The sequence below is a fragment of the Falco peregrinus genome, chromosome 1, assembly GCF_023634155.1.
Source record: "Falco peregrinus isolate bFalPer1 chromosome 1, bFalPer1.pri, whole genome shotgun sequence".
Taxonomy (NCBI): Eukaryota; Metazoa; Chordata; class Aves; order Falconiformes; family Falconidae; genus Falco; species Falco peregrinus.
Genome location: NC_073721.1, coordinates 71670595 through 71689819, shown reverse-complemented (window position 1 = coordinate 71689819; position 19225 = coordinate 71670595).

Genomic DNA, 19225 nt, shown 5'->3' with positions numbered 1-19225 from the left:
TTTTTTGATCAGTCCTTCTGTTTTGAGAAACTGCCATCTTACTAAGCGTAATTAAATGAAAGCTGACATCAATGAGACATCCATTTCTATAAAAAAAATTTCCAAGTGAGTTACTAAATAGAGAGCCATGTTAGATGCCATTTCAATATTTTGGCTTACCTTATATTTACTAAGTATTTCTACCTGTAACATACCAGTGTAGCGACGTTTTAGGGATGTACTTTAGCAACTCTAAAAATGTTGGAAAAACCCTAGCACCAGAAATCTGCTGTCATTAAAAAAAAACAACTCCAAAGACTCATAACTATTTTAAGGTGTTTTAAGGGAACATGTAGCAGCAGAAAAAACATACATGAATAACAGTACAAAAGATGCATGTTTTCATTACCAATCAAAGGAGTGAATGGATATTTGCAATGTTCTGCTTTGTATGTAACTTTACTTGGCAACAGAGGCAATATTTATAGTAAAGTCTATCACCGCTTATTAATGTTATACATTAGAGTATTTTGCTACTTCAAAAAATGATATGTTAAAATATGCTGAAACATTTTCAAATAAAACAAGAAAAATGATCTAACAATTTATTAATTTTATTTCATTGTTTAAATGGTAAAGCATGATGAACCATTGAATGAAGCAATGTAAATAAATTGATTTCATCTATCCTAATTGTGGCAAGCATTTGTGAAGCCTTAATGAAGCCTCAGGAGAACAATTTCACACCTTGTTTATTTTAAAATCACTAAAAAAAATTTATAAACCACAATTTTCAAGTAATTTAAATAAAAGCAGAGGACTAAGCAATTAATTTGTGATATACATATTTTTGCATTCCTGATTATGAAATATCCTTCTTATTAGAAAATTTCTGTTTGATGCCTTTTAAAAATGCTTTCAGATATAATGTTGTTTGCTTTTAAATGTACATGGGAAAATATTTTTTCTAAACATTATTTATGAGTTTTCAAGGATTGAACTGGCAATTTAATTTTCCTCGAACTGAATACACTAAGCAAAGTAATTATACAGAATAATAATTTACTCAAACTGGAAGTTTTAAAACAGCTGAGTATATTTCCTCATAAACAACTGTGGAATTTAAATGTAGAATAGCTACATAGCAGTGAATTTTCATAGAAAAATTGTTAGGGTTCAGTTCTGAGATGTCTTCTACATAAAAGCTGAAACAATTCTGTTTCAAGGAGTTATTCCTAAATTTTGTTAAGGAATTAGTTCTTCTGATGTGAGGCGCATACAAAGTAGCTAATGGGTATTTCCACTGGACAACAACTTTAAAGTTCAGATATGCAAAATCAGCAAGGTTCACAAATCCTGCAGATTGCAGGGGAGCCTGAAATCATTCAGTCCATCACTTTTACTTGGAGGTTTGATTGGTATTCTTTATGGAATCCACTCAGGCTTGACAGGGAATAACAAACCTTATAACCCAGCATGGCTTTCTTTTTCTTTTACAAGCTTCCTAAGGCTCCATTTTGTCACAAGGCCATTCAGGTCATTTGTACAGATAAAAGTTTAGTTGTTGATGAAAGGGATGCAGGTTCTTGCAGCTGGAGTAGAGGTGGAAAAACCAGAAGAATGGTCAGCCACTTTGGAGGAGGTGCTTGGACAGATTAATATATTACAGGTGCTATATAAAGATCTTCAATTTTAAAATACCACCTTTTAGTCCTACCCTGGAGAATAGCTACCTGTAACTATTATTGGGAAGTTTCATATTATTTCTTCATGTTTTTAAGATTAAATCTGTCCATTTTTCTCTCCTGTTTGAGAAGTTGTCATTGTAAATTCTACTTTTGATATCAAAGTCGGGTAGCAGCATGCATATCAATAGAAAATAAAGATACTATCCCTAAGATATATGTTCAGACTTAGCAAGGATGTCTGCCTTATGGATCCCTATGAAGATGCAAATATTCTTTAAGAAATAGGACCTCAGTAAATAATTCTGCTGATGAAGTGCAAGCTAAAACAGAATTAACTTATTTTTCTGTGGCTACATGTTCTCTTAAGCACTCATAACAGGGAAAAAATAGTAGAAACTTGTACTATAAAATAAGCAGAGCTGACCGAGAGCACAAACAAGGTTTCATTTTCCTTTAACTTACCCTTTTTCTACTATTTTCGTTTAACTAGTCTACTATAACTAGTTTTGTACCAGTGCACCCAATAATCAGACAAATATTGTTTTAAATTTGTGACTTTAAAAATCTCATATGAGGCTTTATAAATCCTTCAATTCTTAATAAAAATATTTCTCATCTAAAGGTAATACAATTATGTTTGAATTGATAATTTAAAATAACTTTTAATCTTTGCTGTTCTCACAGTGATTTTTTCCCAAGCTAAAACTGGCTTGCATTTATTGGTTAATAAATCTTAATCTTTATAGATTCTTTTAAATTTGTAGCATAACCAGAATGTGGTATTATAGCTGGATATGGTATTTCTTATTGCTGGAGGAGGAAATACACAATTTAATTGTTTAAATTAAAGATAGCCTTACTTACATTTTTTCAAGTTATTAATTTTTTACATTATTTCTCTTAGAAAAGCAATGAACTTAATGATTAGGTTTTAGTGTGGATTTGAGTGAAAATTTTGTACAGAAATTTGAAAAATGCAAAATTAGGAAGTTAAAATTTCTTGCTTAAACAAAACTATTAGCTGTGATGGATAAATTAAAAAGCTATTCAGGAAAGCATTATTTGTGTGTAAACAAGCAGCCTCCTAGTAAAAGTGAAGTAAGCAAAGTAGTCTCTATTGTGTTCTCTGGCAGTCTGTTATCATAAGCAATTGCCTACTTCTTGCCTTGAGACATTTCTGAACTGGTTTATTTAACAAAATAAGAAATATTCATGGTTAATGGAATTGATTGATAAGTTTTTTTAAAGATTTTAGAATAAATAGATCTCACCCTTTCATAAATAATTCCTTTACCTCTCCGTTTCTCTTCTTGAGTGAATTAGAGATTCAAGAAAACTGAGCTGCATCATTGCAGTCATAGAAGCTGGCTTGTTACTTCAATAAACTACAGATTCAGGTGCCTGTTCAGTTTTCTACCATCCAGTGGTTTATCTTTTTGTAAAATGTTGGCAGCTAATTTATACTGAATTGAATAATCTTATTTAAATTATTTTCATGTAAGAAATTGGCATCTTGGGGTATAGATTTTGTGACCATGCAAATAACAAAGAATAGAACAGGAATGTAAAACTTGTTTGTGCCAGGTCTGGTCCTACAAAGAGGGTTCACATACTGATAAAGTCAGATTATCAATTGTTCTAATATTATTTGAATGTTGTATAAGAAATTTCAAGTTCTTATGCATGTGCTGAGCTGCATCTTTCTTTGAAATGCTGAATGTTCCCTTGATGCGTTTTAAACCATATGACATTTAGGAAAGCTGAGATATTGCAATTCTCAGAAGGATTGAAATAAATCTTTTGTTTTGGTCAAGAACCTAAGTAAGCAGAGACATGTGTCAGAATGATATGTCTCCTCTTTTGTACTTACCTCTTTTTGCCTAGTAGTGAAAGCCCATGCATTTAGAACGCAGCCTCTTATGAAATCCATACCAATTGCATATCTGATAGATATTCTCCAATAACATTTATATAAGGGTTAAGAATGGAAACTAATAAGAAATATTAAGTCATAGTTTTAAATGCAGCACTTAGCTTTGCAGATGACTAGTGAATACCTTTCAACATTTGGTTTCTGCTGCTTTTATTTTGATCTATATGGAGAACACCTAAATACTCTTGCTTTCATTGCAAAATTAGTAACAGTTGAATATCCTCAACCTCTTCAAACCAGTTTTTAATACGAAAAAATTATCACTGTCAAACAAGACCAAATAATGCTTAGAAACTTATTTATCAAACAAGTGCCCCTAGCTGTCCTAACACTATCTCCCTGAGCATTTGAAAGAATAAAATCTGCTTTCCATGAAGCAGAAACTTATGCATTTGCTATCTGGTTTTAATGGCTTTTGTTTGTTTGATAACAGTTCTCCATGCCCCCTTCTGTTTTCATTGTTATCTATGTAGGTATATTTATGTGTATTTTCATTTCCGGGATCTCTGCACAGAAACTGAAGTGAAGCTAATCAGATGTACGAAGCCTACTGTCATTTTCCAAAGCAGATAAGCACAGATCAATGGTATGTGCTCGGAAAAGGTCTGCTGTCCTTACTGTACGAATGGCCAGGTCTTTTTCCATCTTGGTAGAAACACAACTGAGATACCATGTTTCTAACAATGACAATTACTCACTCTGAGTCTCTCAAGCAAACTTGAGACCCAGACTCACCCCATATAACAGGAAGTTAAGCGATGTAGGGAAGTAATAGCTTTAAATGTTTAATGTAAAAGGGAGCAAGAAGTTCCTCCAAGTCTGGTCAGCTTGCTGAACACTGCATTGCCCTGACTGCAAGGCTGTAGTCACAGCCTGAAGCCAGGCAAATTCAGACCCCTGATAGAGTACCCATTTTAAATAGAATAAGGAAGTACTAGAACTATTTGCTCAGGATAGCATTTTTTTTTTTTTGCAGTGAAATGGATTATTTGGAGCATTTTCATATACATGCTTGGATATTGTCCCAAGAGATAGGTTTTTAATTCAAATATATTGATTTTGAGAGGTCAGTCAGTATCTATACTGAAGTTCAGAGAAGAGGACCATGGTGGGTCCCTTTCTGCCTTATATATTTCTCTCTAAAAGGGTCAAATTACCGTGACTTTAACGAGTTTTGTTTCACCTGGAAATTTTATTGAGGTGATATATTATTCAAATATCTCTGAAGAAAAGCTTTGGGACTTGTTCCAGTCTCCAGGGAAGTATACTAGAAATGCTCCATTTGACAATTATTTTCCACTGATGTCCATTTTTGAACCTGTCAGTTGGCCAGTTCGTTAATGCCTAACTAAATCTGGAGTCTCTAACATTTATACAATTGCTGTTAACAATGAAACTTGAAATCTCATCAAAAAATGAAATTACTTTTATCTGAAAAGACATATTTTCTGGAGACTCAGGCTGACTGGAATTATTGTATCTTAATTCTTTGACAACTGAATTTGCTATCAGCTTTTTCACAAGCTTTCTTTATATTAAAATGTTAGTCGTCTATTATAGTCTGGGTTGCTTCGTTTCTCCTTGCCACACTGCTGTAATGTTTCTACACCTCCTGAATTTCCATTCTGTTGAAAGTAAGCTTTAGTAAGAGGCTATATGCCCAGACAATGGAAATAATTTGTATATGCTGATAAACAAATACTATCTCTTGAAGGTTTTTGCTTGTATGAATTTCTAGCACAGCAGACCAGAAATGCCTCATTATTTTTTATGAAAAAAATGTGTCAGCTAGTTTCTTTCCAAAACATTAGGAATATTAATTTAAATATTCTCTGTGGTCTTACTATTTGAATCAGCAATATCTAGTAGTATGTTTGCAGCATTACCGTAGTTTATTTTGTTACTAGTGTTCTTTTAATCCTCATATTGAAGGAAGCCATGCTGACTATGAAATCTTCCATGATGTCTTCAGTTTCTTTTATAGATTTTTTACTTTTTGACTTATAATTTACATTTTTTTCATTTATTTCCATATATTTTCTATTTGCTTTCTTATTGATAATTCGTAGACCAACCTAGATTTTTCAGCACACAGAAAAAATATTAGCCAAAACTATTTTCATTCTTGATTATGGAACCACATTTTTTCCCATCAAGAATTACTGCTTTAAATTTGCCAGTTTACTTTTGTATTATTTTATCTTAACTTTTCCTTCAAGTCAGCCTCCCTCATAATTTATGCCAGCTTTGTGGAGTAAGCCTGAATACATATATATGTTATTAATTGAGACTGTTGTCTGTAGATGGCGCTTAATGTAAAGTGACATATTTAAAGATCTTTTTCTAATCCATCTGGAAATCTGTGATTATAACATTCCAGTCATGTAGAGTGCCCACCAGCTCTTGGTAATCCCAATTTAACCAAATTCACTTTCCTTAGTGTTACCCACATTCACAACATAAGGATGCTTTATGAACGTTTGACAGAGAATAAGTTTCAATCATCTCCCAGAAAACGTTATAGTCCTATATAAAGGGACTCCATCCTTTCATGTATAATTTGGTGTGAGATAGCCCATAAACTTCTAGAGAGGAGATAAATCTTTAGCGAACATCTCATCTGCAGTCTGTTTTTGAAAATCATGACAGAATTACTGTAACTGCTGTCCATACAGCGGTGTAAATACAAAGGTGTGATGGGCATAGAATTTGCATGTGGTCTTTGCACCATTCTATGACAAAAACTTTGGAACAGTCAATGCTACTGACAGTGATCAGCAAAATAAAGGAGACTACCACTTCATGTTTAAAATGGCTTTGTTTATTCAGTAGCAAAAGTACCTCAATTAACAGTGAAAAGTCTTAATAATTACCCTTCTTTATGGGAAGTGCAGATATAGAGGTGATTTATATTTAAAATGGAGACAATTCAGTGTGTTTAAGTTTGGTAATTTTGTCCTGTCACCACAGGAAATTGCTGTAGCATGGTGATATTCCCCAGCTTCAGACTGGGGCTTCTAGGGTCTGAATCTGATATGGTAGGGTATTTTGCACTTGCTGGTATAAAAGGCTGTAGTTAGTACTCAAATGTTTCCCTCTTTTTGTGTTAATTAAGCTGAGTACACCTCTAACATAGCTTAGTATGCACATAATTGCTTTCAAATAAATGACACCATATTACTCTATTTGTAACAACTGTGGGTCTGATTTTTCATTGCTTTCATTTTAAATAATCCACTAAGTAAGGATAAATTGTGTACAAAATGCAACAAATCAGAATGGTAGCATTTTGTATACGCTCTATACAGATATAATAACTCCACAAGCAGCAAGGCAGGAAATAATCAGACCTGTTCAATTTTACTAGACCTTGTATCTTTAAAAGTATTGAAACCAGGCTGGCTTCCCAATTGATCACAATTCTCGGCACAGTCAAGAATAAGTTGCCTAAAACAGAAAACAAATGAATCTTTATAGAGAAGGCAATGCTTAAGGTATATAAGCAACTAAAGCATGCAGTACTGCCACAGTTTATGTTTTGTTTTAAAGAAAACAACATTGTGTTTATGTATGGTGTCTTATCCTTGGGTCAGAAATGAGTGTCTTTAATGGGAAACATTAGGATATGAAGAATTTAATTGTCTTGTTCATTGTCACACATCCCAGTGAGAGTGGGTTTACAGCTCATATCCGTGAGAAGCATTGAAGACAGTGAGATAATTCTCAGCAGGACATTCTGTCTTATGGGAATTGTTTAAAGATAACCAATCAGGAAGTTTTTACATATATCCACAGGTTTTAATTTACTTCAATGCAATGTAATGAAAAGAAAGAATAATCTTGGAGTTTTTCTTCTGCATTTAAATGTAAGCTGAAATAAAAGAACTGGAAAATACAATTTGTTTGGGCAACATGGTGGCAAAACAATCCACACCATCCAAGCAAAACCTGTAGGAGATGGATGCCCTTACTGATGAGTTTAGGATTGGTAGCTGATTTCAAATTACTTTCAAGGAAATTGTTCCATCACTTCAATAATCAGAGATTTAAAAAATCTAATATTATGGCAAATAGGAAGAGAATATTAGCTTTATTTTCAAGTCCAGTTACAGGTGATCTCAGAGTTTAGTATTATATCTTCTCACCAGCAACAAGTAACTTTTGCAATTGACTACATATTGATTCATGGAATTCTTTCTTGACAAGAGGAAACAAGATGCGAGGAGTAATTATTATTCTGGAATAGCAAAGAGATAGACTGAGTATAAACTAGTTGGTAACCCCATTGCTATTTCTCCAAAACTATGTTGTTAGAGTATTGCGGGGGGGGGGGGGGGGGGGGGGGGAAGTTCACAGCTCTACTGCATTATCGTATGTATTATCATAACCAAGTAAACCAAGTATAACTGCAATAATGTATTTACAATTAATATGGCATATTAGGTCTGAACTACATATAGTGTATGAAGAGAAGTACATTAAATTAGAACATTAAATTAGAAAGAATGCTGAATTATATCTATACCATGATAAGAAAAGTTTTATCTTTAGCAAATATATCTTATAAGCTCACAAATAGGTATTTTCTGGAAAAGATGGAGCAATCTAAAGTGTAGAAACAACATATTGGACAAAATTATAAAAAGAAATAACTGTACACAACTTTAAGATGTGAAAATAAGATAAGAAAAAGGTTATTTGAGTACAAATTCAAATGCTAGTTCTTAAAAAAATTATAAGGAAAATTAATATTTATCCTTAAGTTATCTAATTTGATTTGTTCTTCTCCACATTGGATCATTTGCCTTTCTTTTGTCATTTCTCACTTAAACTCTGTAAACTCAGAAAGTGCTAAACTAATATTCTTTATGTAGTGTTACACATGCCATAAGACAATATTATTTTACCATGTCAAAGATGTTTGCACCATTTGGAGCACATCTATCATCAAAACTCAATTAAATAGTGCCTTTCTATCTTCAACTAAAACAAACTGTTTACTTATATTTGCTCAGTGTTTACTTCACAAGAGGTAGAAGACCCAAATACAACAGTAAAATAGGTGTCTTGGGATATAGCACGGGTCAAAAAATTTAACCCAAGGAAGAAGGTCTAATCTTTTGGTTGCAAGAGAAGACTTTTTTCCTTTGCTAAGTAAAAGGCAGCATTATAATGTTATTCATACCTCACGTGGTGTCCTAACAATTCCGCTATTCAAGCTGAAAGGGCTATATTCCCTTTGTTGCAAAGTATTAAATTTGTCCCTTGAGATTAGCGTGTAGGCAGTTTTAAAGGATGAAACAGGATTAGATAAGGTTTCTTACTAAGAAAGAGTTCTGAAACTGTGCTGCAAAAACCTCTTGTGTTACATGTGCTGAAAAAAACGGCCTTTGTTTTAACAATTTGAATCACAAGTCAAATTTTTAAAATTACTAGTTGACAAAATGTTTCTTTACAGGATTTTACAAAGGGAAAATAAAGTACAAATGGGGAAAAATGACACTCACTTTAATTATATTTTATTTTTTTATATGAAATTTTGCTGCCATTTGTAATTTGAAATACATTCCAAAAGACTGATATAAAGAATTATTGTAATTCTACTCATTTTCTAATTCAGTACATTTCTGCATTTCTTGCTGTGATTTAGAGAAAAAAAAATATTGTACCTTTATAACTTATGAACTGAGCTAAACAATTTTAGTCTAAAAAGCATCAAAACTCAAATGTCAAGGAGAGACCTAAAAAGGAGTCAGTAGTTCAGCTGTGCTCAACTCATATATAATTAATACTGTTGTGTACCACATGAAGACTTCCATGAATTTGATTACTGCATATTCAGTGAGCACACTTTAAGCTTTTCTACTTTAAAAAAATCTACTTTTGAGGAATGAAGCCATTCCTAGTTAGTATCAAGGTGTTTATTAGCATATGTATATTAAAAAGTAGGATAGGTTAAAAGAACTATATGTTGCTTTTCCCTAATCAGTTGACAAGAAAAGGCAGTTCCTTTTCTTTATCCCCGAAATTTCCACAAGCCACGAGGCCTTTGACCCTGACCTTCCTCAAATCCCTGCTCTTGATTAGCTTTTCTGCAAGGAAGACTAGAAATATTCCCTTTGGTAGCCATCAGTGGTCTTCCTCTAGACCTCAGAAAAAGCTGCCAGAGAATGATAAAGTCCCATCCAAGAGTGAAGTGCACTGCACTACACATATATTAACCTTGCTGGCTTATGATCGCAGTTAGGTGACTGTGGAATCCTCACCCTTCCCACTTCTCCCGCTGTACCCTTCCATTCCCGTAGTCTACTACATTCACCTTGAATACAATGTTTGCATTCAGAAAGGCTATGGGAAGAGTCTCAAGACTATTCTCAGTGTCATTGTAGAGTTCACTCGAAGAGTGGACTGTAAGTTGCATAGCAGTTTTTTTTTTTCTCTGTATCAAAATATCTCTTACCCTCAGCCATGAACCAGAGTACATCATTCCTGAATCCAAACGTCTTTTATCACTAAATGAATTTTTATAGCTTCATGGGTATAATTGCTCAAAAGATGTTAATATGTATAGAGTCTCAAAGAGCTATTCTGACATTGTGATATGACTATTTAATCTGTTCCTTTTCCCCTTTAAATTATAATTAAAAAAATAACTCCAGCAGATTGACATAAAAAGAACAACAGTATCACCTGCAATTAGAAGTTTTTCTGCACCTACACAAGAGAAGATGGTGTATTACAGCCAGCTCTGTCTGCTGTTAAAATTTATTCTTCACAATATGTACCAAATAAAAGTTAAACTATAAATATTAATGAAGACGGAAGAGGAAAAGAAAAGATGCTCTATTTCTTAGTGTTCCATACATTCAACAAAATCAGCATACTTTAAAGCAAGTTAGATGACTTGCCCCTTTTTCCTTTAAGTTAGACATAGCAAGATGTGACTCCTTCCCATACAAGGCGACTGGATCATAAAAATGTACACCATTAATGAAGTTAAGTGGCACTAGGTTTGTAATTTTCAAGGGACAGATAGAAATGGTATGCTGTTATAATTCATGGACCATTAGAATAGATATGTTACCTTAATGTAATGCTCTGAAATTAATATCTTCATTTTTTCTATAGCTGGAAGAAAGCTCACTTAAAAAAAAAGAAAAAAAAGTTACCTAAGAACATTTCCAAGTATGTAACTTGGGAACTTTTCTCTGCCTGTCGCTAAGATGACATAACACCATTGAAAGGAATTGTCCAATGTTCTTAAAAGCATTGTATGGCCATATGCTAAAGTGCAAGGGAATAGGCTCTTATTGAACTGATACGACATATTTTATGATTGCAGTGTCCATGCATTTCAACTGACCACTGTGGCCAGATCTAAGTCAGATTTCTGAGCCTATGTGCAGCCTCATCTAGTTTTGTGGAAGTTTTGAGGAATGGTGTAAAACATACTATGAGGTTCATCACAAAGCATTTTTCAGAGACAACTTCCTCAGAAAATTTAGCCAAAATGTGATAAAAACTGCAATGGTGGCAGGAACTGTGGGATAAGTGGCAGCTGTATTGAAGATTCAGACCCAAGCTCACGTGGTCTGCGTCATTTGTAGTATGATGATCAGTAAACATATTCCTCCAGCACTGCCAGTGTTTGGATTTCAAGGTGAATCAGTCCCTCTCACTAATTCCCTCTCTATCCTCTGGGACTTTTAATTATAGCCACAGGACTATTTTTTGATGCCTCATCTCAGTTCTCCAAAATGAGACAGGAAATGGTGTGTTAATAGAAAAAAATGCCCCAAATACACTCCTCTTCCCATTGCAAATGCTTATAGAACAAAATAAAGTTGGTTGATATTCATGCTATAAATGTCTGTGCTACTGTCATACAGTGCAGTATGTGAACAAAATAATAAAAGATGATCTGTCAACAAGCTGCTCTCTTAAGTTGGTAATTATTTTGAATGACATCGTATCACATCTAAAATAAATTTAAACAGTATCAGCGAAGTACAAATAAAACAATATCACATAGCTAAGTTTAACAGCAATAGCTCTCATTCTAGTCAGTACTTTTTGTAATATTTAGCTATTGTTTGGGATAAAACCACTACCACCCAACAGTTTTCACATTAAATATAGACAAATAGTTTAAATTAAACATATGATATTCCATCATTTTACACAGGAAGTCATATTTATATATTTAGGCATTTAATTTCTTGAATTACAGGACACAATGGAAGTAAAGATATTCCTATATTTTCAAGTTCTCTTTTGATTGGTAAGGGACAGTGGAGGCCCATCTGTTTTGCAGCAAAGAAAGCCCCAAACCATCTGTGTAGAACCACATGCCAGCTAAAACACAGAGATATGCACAGTTTTTTGTTATGAAAAATTTTGCAGTATTTTTTTCCTGTATTAGTGTGAATAAATTAGCAACAACTAAATTAAAGAAATCTTCTGAGAACATATTAACTTTCTAGTGCACACTGGAAAATGTATCCATTTAGAAGTCATGAAACATTCATTGGCAGAATTTGTTCTTCTGACTTCTTTTTATTTTATTATTAAGACAGAGAAATCTTTATGTGTTCAATATAAGCATTTTTATTAGCATGGCAATCAGAGTTAATTTACCTGAATTTTAGTATTTGTTTTTTGGGTTTTCTTCAGAGAAAAACCCACATAATTGCAGCCATGCTTATATATTGGCCTAATAATACCATTTAAAAACTTGGGTCCATACGTTTCCTTTCTATCTCAGGAAAAAAAAAATCCAGAAGAGGGGAAATTCACCCATAAATGACTACAGCTTTGGCTAACCTGCAGGTTTACATCATCTACCTTTTAAATGGGTTTAAAAGAAAAACTGTATGGGGACAATAGTCTGTGAAATGAATACACATCAAAAATTGTGCTGATTTATGTCCCTCCCTTGCCCTCACACAGGCACTGTGTTCTGTGTCAAGTAGAAGTAGCATTGTGAGCTCTGCTGACAATTCATTAGTTTTTGGTGTTTTCTTGACGTTAGAGCAATCTTGGCCAAGCGGGCAGCAGTGGTCCTGAGAACTTCTGAAAGTCCTTGAAATAACTGCAAAACCCAAGTGAAATTCACAAATAAACAGCCCTCTGTAGTTTCTGGGTATATTAGTGGCCATACACTGGCAAAGTAGCAACCAGTTCTCAATCGTTTTCCGAGCCTAAATAGATTTTAAATATAAGAATATAATCATGATTTTGCAAAATATTTGGGCTGCTTCTATATCAGTGTTCTCTTACCAGTTCTGAACACTGAGGAACTGTAAGATGGTCCTTGGATTTTATCCAGAACATCTTTCAACTGAAGACAGTTGAGCTATTCTAGTCCAGAACACACAATTTGATTAGCACAAAGCTTTTTCACAAACATGTTTTGGTGGAAGGTACGTGATCTAAGGAACAGGCATTTTTAAAGTTAAAAATACCATTACATTCTTTTGGTTGTATTCTCGATGACAAGCCAGATGTTGGAAGCATCTAGCAAAGCCTCTAGATTTTATTAAAACATTAAAACACTGGGATTGAAACCTTCTAGCTAGAACAGTATGAGGACCAAGGAGAAGGCCCAAGAGTTAACGTTTTCCATCTTTGTAAAAATCTTAAGTCTTTTTTTTTGTTGTTCTGTTTTTACTATGCACTGGTAAAGATCAGCTTTTGATAAAGAAACTACTCGTTCAGAATTAATCTCTGAATTTTATTTAGAAGACTTACTTGCAACATAAATAAGATTTTGTCTCTGCATTTGTGGTTTAGACCACTCCTATGTAAGCAAGGCAGCATTTCCATTAATACAAAGTCTAATAGTTTTCATGTCACTATTGTAATTCCTTTTAGTAATTTCATGGTTAGAATCATAATTCCTTTTAGTAAACAAATACTATTGTTATGTCTTTACAGTTTTTCTCCATATATGGAGAAATGGATGCTGTCAACATTTATTTTCTTGTTTTAGCATGATGTTTCCTGAATCCTGATTCTGGAACTCCTTGCTTTACTGAGCAATTGTTACATAACTGGTTAAGTATTCATGATAGTGGGGTACATATACTAATACTACATTTTGAACTCTATGTTGTACCTAACTTGATGTTTTACTGAATTTGTCTATTCCATTAATTTAGAAGTCAAAAGTACTATTGTAATTTTATTTTGCTTCAAGGTAAAGGTTGATTCAGATTAATAACAGTAACAAACTTACTTTGCACAACAAATTTCAACAGAAAGAAAAAATCCTCAAACCTCCAGTCCATTGTCAGAGTTTAGAGACACTTAAATAATAACAGAAAGATTATGACTGGGATTTTAATACTTTATTTGGAATAGTTTTTCTACACTGGCCTGCGAACACTCATCCCAGGATATATTACTTTCACATTGAACACATCCATGAATTTTTTAACATATTTATGTTGTAGTGTTGCAAACACTATCAGGTAGATACTGTATTAATTGATTTTCATGCTAAAAGGCACAGACTCTGAATGTTGTTTTAGACTTCAAGTAATCATTTTGTGTCAATGAAAAGTAAAGGAAATGTAAATACAAATAATGGTAGCTATGAACAAATATTTAGGGCAAATGTAGATCAAGTGGATCTTGCATCCAATAACATAAATTTGCAGACCTGAGTCCATAGACAGGCACGTATATAACTTTTGCCAGCAGTGACTCTTGCTACTCTACTCCAAGTGAATTGTCTATGGATTAAAAGACTGCTGAATGAATCTCATTTGTAGTCCTTCATAAGGATAAATTGCCCCAATTCTAACATGATAAGCTAAACTGAACGGATTTCAGAAAAGTAATTTCTTTCAGCCAAGAGATGCAGCATTATCTTCTTGTCTAACACTTTTCATTATGCTATACAAGATAACTTTGTGATCCTATAATTATTTTTACATTCATTATTTTAGAGTGTGTAGAATTTCTCCTCTTGCTAAATAATGAATGACCTGTTTTGAACTATACAAGAGTTTTGAAAGGAGAAACTATTCACACATGAAGGAGTTTGGAAAAGCTGTGATTTTCTGCTTGACTTTAAATCAGTTTATGATTCAGTTATAAGGTTAATCAATCTGAACTAAAATGCAAAAAGAGATCATTATTGTTTCAGAATAATATATTTATATGCATACAAAGCAATGGCACATTTTCTATTTGTTCCTATCTTGAAACTCCTAGTAGTTTTTATATGTATCATCTTTGTTACCAATAACTGAGGAACACTGCTTTCAAATCAGATCCTGTTCTGCAGTATGGCAGCTCCTAAGACATCCTTACACAAATGCATATGAATTAAATAAGGAATCCTCCTAGCTCTTGACAATACTGCTTTAAAAGCAAATATATAGAAATTATTTTAATGCAATAGCAATTAGCAAGCTTGATATAAGAAATAATAAGCCAAAGCAGACAAAACATTTCTCTTTTAAAAAGCAAACTTATTTCAAATTTCAGCTTCCATTAAGTTTAGTTCTCCTGTATAAAAGAAATACAATTAGATTTCTGTTTCAAGGAAGAATATAATGTCATGTCTCAAAAAAAAAAATTTCTTTTCTCAGGAGTTCTTTACAAAACACAAAAGTCTAATGAGATATTTACCTGTATTAGTCAAGACTATACCCACATACCCACAGTGTATGTGCTTGTTAAAGCCTTCCAGTCATTCTAGGCTTAGGGAAATAATGTCCAAATGTACCATATTTAGCTTCTATCTCAAATTCTCCCGAGCTGTCAATTTAGGTGTTAAAGAGACCATTTGTAAAGCTTGGCTGGGAATTGCCATTATTGACTGGAATGTGTGTTTATCATTACATTCAATGATGAAAGTGGAACATGTAGCATATGAATAAATGTCAGCAGATGTTTCTTTTAAATGGCCTGATTTCAACCTCCTGTTGTTTGTCTTGAATACAAATATTAAAAAAGAGAAAAAGGCAGAATTTTTTATGACATAAGTGCAAGGGTAGTTATATTAAAAAAAACAAAAATAATGATGAAAGTCACAGAAGAACGAGGGAAGTGTAATTAATAAGAATTATGTTGACACTCTCATGATACTATCTGGTTTGATACTATAAAAGACACAAGAACAGCAGTTCAGTGTGGGCTATATCACTCCATAGTCACTCCATAAGAAGTAAGGAAGACTCAGAGTCTATTCTCAGGAGCATATTACATAAGGTTCAGTATTTTTTTAAATTTTTTAATGTTGTTAGAAAAATCTTTGCTTAAATTCAAGGCACCAAGAAAAAGGGGGTCTCACAGAAAAGAGGTCTCTATGCATATTATTGTTCACAAAGGCAAATACTCCTTTTACAATACTAGTTATTCTTTAAGTGCTTGAAAAATTCTCACCAGTTCCAAAAGGTAATACTCACCACTGCAAAATTAAAACCTGAATGTGTAAATGTTTCTGCAGTATGTGGAAATGCATATAAAGGATTTACATAGACCTCCTCTTTTTCTCCCCCCCCCCTTTTTTTTTGAACAGTAAAGTGAGATTAGTATAAAAGACAGTATACAACTGTGTGCTACCAGAACCATATTCTGCTTCTCTGCCTCACATGATGGTGTCCCATTGAGCTCCATGGGACTACACTGAGAGTAAAATAATGCTCAGTATGAGCAGTGAAGGCAGAATCTGGCAGGAATTAGTATGCAGCACTGTAAACTCAGCAGTATTCCAACTAAATCAATAAAGTGAACAGAGACAAAATTAAATCAGCCTTGTGTTTACTGGAATGTGTTGCATTTTGTATCTATCTAAATGAAAATATGCTATCGAGGTGTTGAGTATCTGAGGCTCTGTCTTTACCAAGAGGTGCAGGTGCTCAATGCCATTGTAAATCTCATTTTCAATAAACAGAGTAGCTTTACTGTGATGATAGTCCATATTCTGCTGTTATCAGAAATCTACTGGTTAGGGAGGGGATTTGGGAAATAACCCACCTTCTTTGCTGTAAGGCATTGTTACAATATTTCCCTATTAAAGGAAGTATTTCATATGTTGAAGTTTAAAATGCTAAATATATGGTATTTTTCTGTAAGACTATATCTAACGACTGTAACAGATGCATATTTTGTAATTAAATACTGAGGATTGTCTCCAATTCCTATCTGGAAATATATTATGTATTTACTAAAAGTTTCATGAAAATCACATGTGAACTTTGAATTAAGGTAGAAAGGCTGGGGTATCCCTTTTCCTATGTATTATTCTCAGCTGACCTTTCGTATTGATTATGTCCTACTTAAAGCAAGTAGAAAAGAGCATCCTGTAACACCTAGACAAGCAGATGACTAATATATATACCTAATATATATATAGTAGTGTATAGTTGACAAGCCAGTTCTCCATATCGTCACAGTTAAGGATATGGCCCTTATCAGTTTGTCTGGTATTAGCGATATTGGCCAGTTGATTTTTGGATCTGGTAATAGTAATTTAGGCCACCTGCTTTCTGGAACTACAGGAAAATTATTCCACATTTATTCACTTTTCCTTTTGATAAGAAGTTTAATTAATATGTTTTGAAACATAAGCAATATCATAGTTAGGAGGAAAATCCAGTTTACAAAAAAAAGACAATATAAGAAAAAATAGTTTTTAGGCTTGTGATTTTTAAAAAATAATCTCTAAACCAATTAAATCTTTTTTTTTTAAATAAAGGCTCATTTAGTGCTACCAAGTATGAGTGAACTGCTCTATTCCGTGTGACTTTAGTGCAGTACACTCAAATGGTGATGCCCTCAAATCTCTAAGAAAATTTATTTTTTTTCCTAAAGCAGTGGACCAGGAACCACAAGATTACAGCATATATCCAACTGCTGTCCTTTGCCAGTGGTGGTGTTGAGCTGAGAGCTGAGCAAGTATTTCTAGATCAGCATAGAGTAATAGACTATGTACAGGAATAGCAAATCTTAGGTGAAAATAGAAATATATTTGATAATAGTTAAGACTAATTGAATAAAAGTGTTGCCTAACTTCAAGTAACAAGTGAGAAATCAGAGTGAGAATTGCAATTTAATTAACTTGGTCTCCATTCTGGAATTTAATAAGCAGATCAATAATGTTATCTCTGTAATTGCATTCCAAGAATAACATGCTATTTGTTTTTGCACTTCATACAGTACAGCATTTCCTCTTAAGATGTTTTCAGAATGTTTACAGTCATTTCTGTTCTTAGGCCTGGATTCATCAAAACACTGAGCTTATACTTAGCATTATTTCCACAGCATGAGTAGTATATTTATATGTATGTATAAATGTTTTCTGGAATAGGATTGGTTATAAACATGCAAAATGATTTGATGAATTTGAAACAAAAAGTAAAACCCAGTATAAATTGACAAAATGTGCTGTTTCTTTTGGAGTATCCTCAAACAAGAATATCTGTGTATGATTTAAAGACATGATGTAAAAGTATATGGATCAGGATGTGCTCTTTCTGTTTAGAAAAGATTTAATTATCTTCAGTATTAAATGTAGACTTTTTTCCAGGTTGACCCTTCGATATAGGTAGTGTTGACATTCAGCAATCAGAAAGCAAGGAAGAAATCTAAGAGTGAGGCTGTATTTTCCCTATCTGCTTACATCTTGGCACATTTGCTCTTCAATTGCTCCTCACCCTTCAGATAAGCTTGAAACCAAACTTCAACCTTTCAGCACTATGCACACTTCACACATTCCTTCACTTCAGCAGTTAACTCTTAACTCCTTGAACCAAACCAAAACACATACACAAAAATCCTTCCACGTTCTCACTGCTAAAGAGACAATAACTGTAGGTCAAGGTCACTTCAGAATGACTCACATTTCTCTTTATTTCTTCTCTCCTGTAAGTTATTTCACATCCTCTTTTGCCACAGGGGCTTTGGAAATGTGTATGTGCTTCCTCCCCTCTTCTACCAGTAATATTTTAGACTGATAAATACAATTCTGAAGAATTTGGAGGGTTTTTCACAGAATATTGGAAGTGACAAGGAGTGTCTGGTGGAGTTGCAGAGTCTGTGAGAGCAATTGTGGGGTGTGACATCGTGTGAGAATACACAGAATAAAGGACTGACTGCCTTTGCAGGAGACTTCCTTGTGTGACACTGATTAGGTGCACTAGTTTCTCATTTGAGCTGTCTTAGATATAAACCAACAAAGTTTTTGGATGTTGGGTTGAATATTTATTAACAGCTTGTTATTTGGCCCCGTTCCAGGAAATCTCCTTCCTCTGTTACCCTGCCTCTGCCTTGTTGAAAGGGCACTGGCAGCAGAATATTATGCCCATTAAATCTGATGATTTTCCCATTTCTTTTCACAGTCGACTCCTAGATAGTGTTTAGCATCCTGATTCTTAATTTTCTATTCCAACAAGTGTTTATTTGCATTATTGCGGAAATTGTAACCAACACAAATTTTATCCTTAAGAATAGCTTGGGATTTATTACTTTTGACCTTTGTTCAAACACTCTTGTATCTTGGACTCGTGCAATCTTTTTCAAAAAGTAACCTTTTCTATTCTGAGTATGTACAATTGTACTTTTTTTTTTTTAATTGTCTAATGTATTACTTTTTTTTAATAGTCAAAATGCA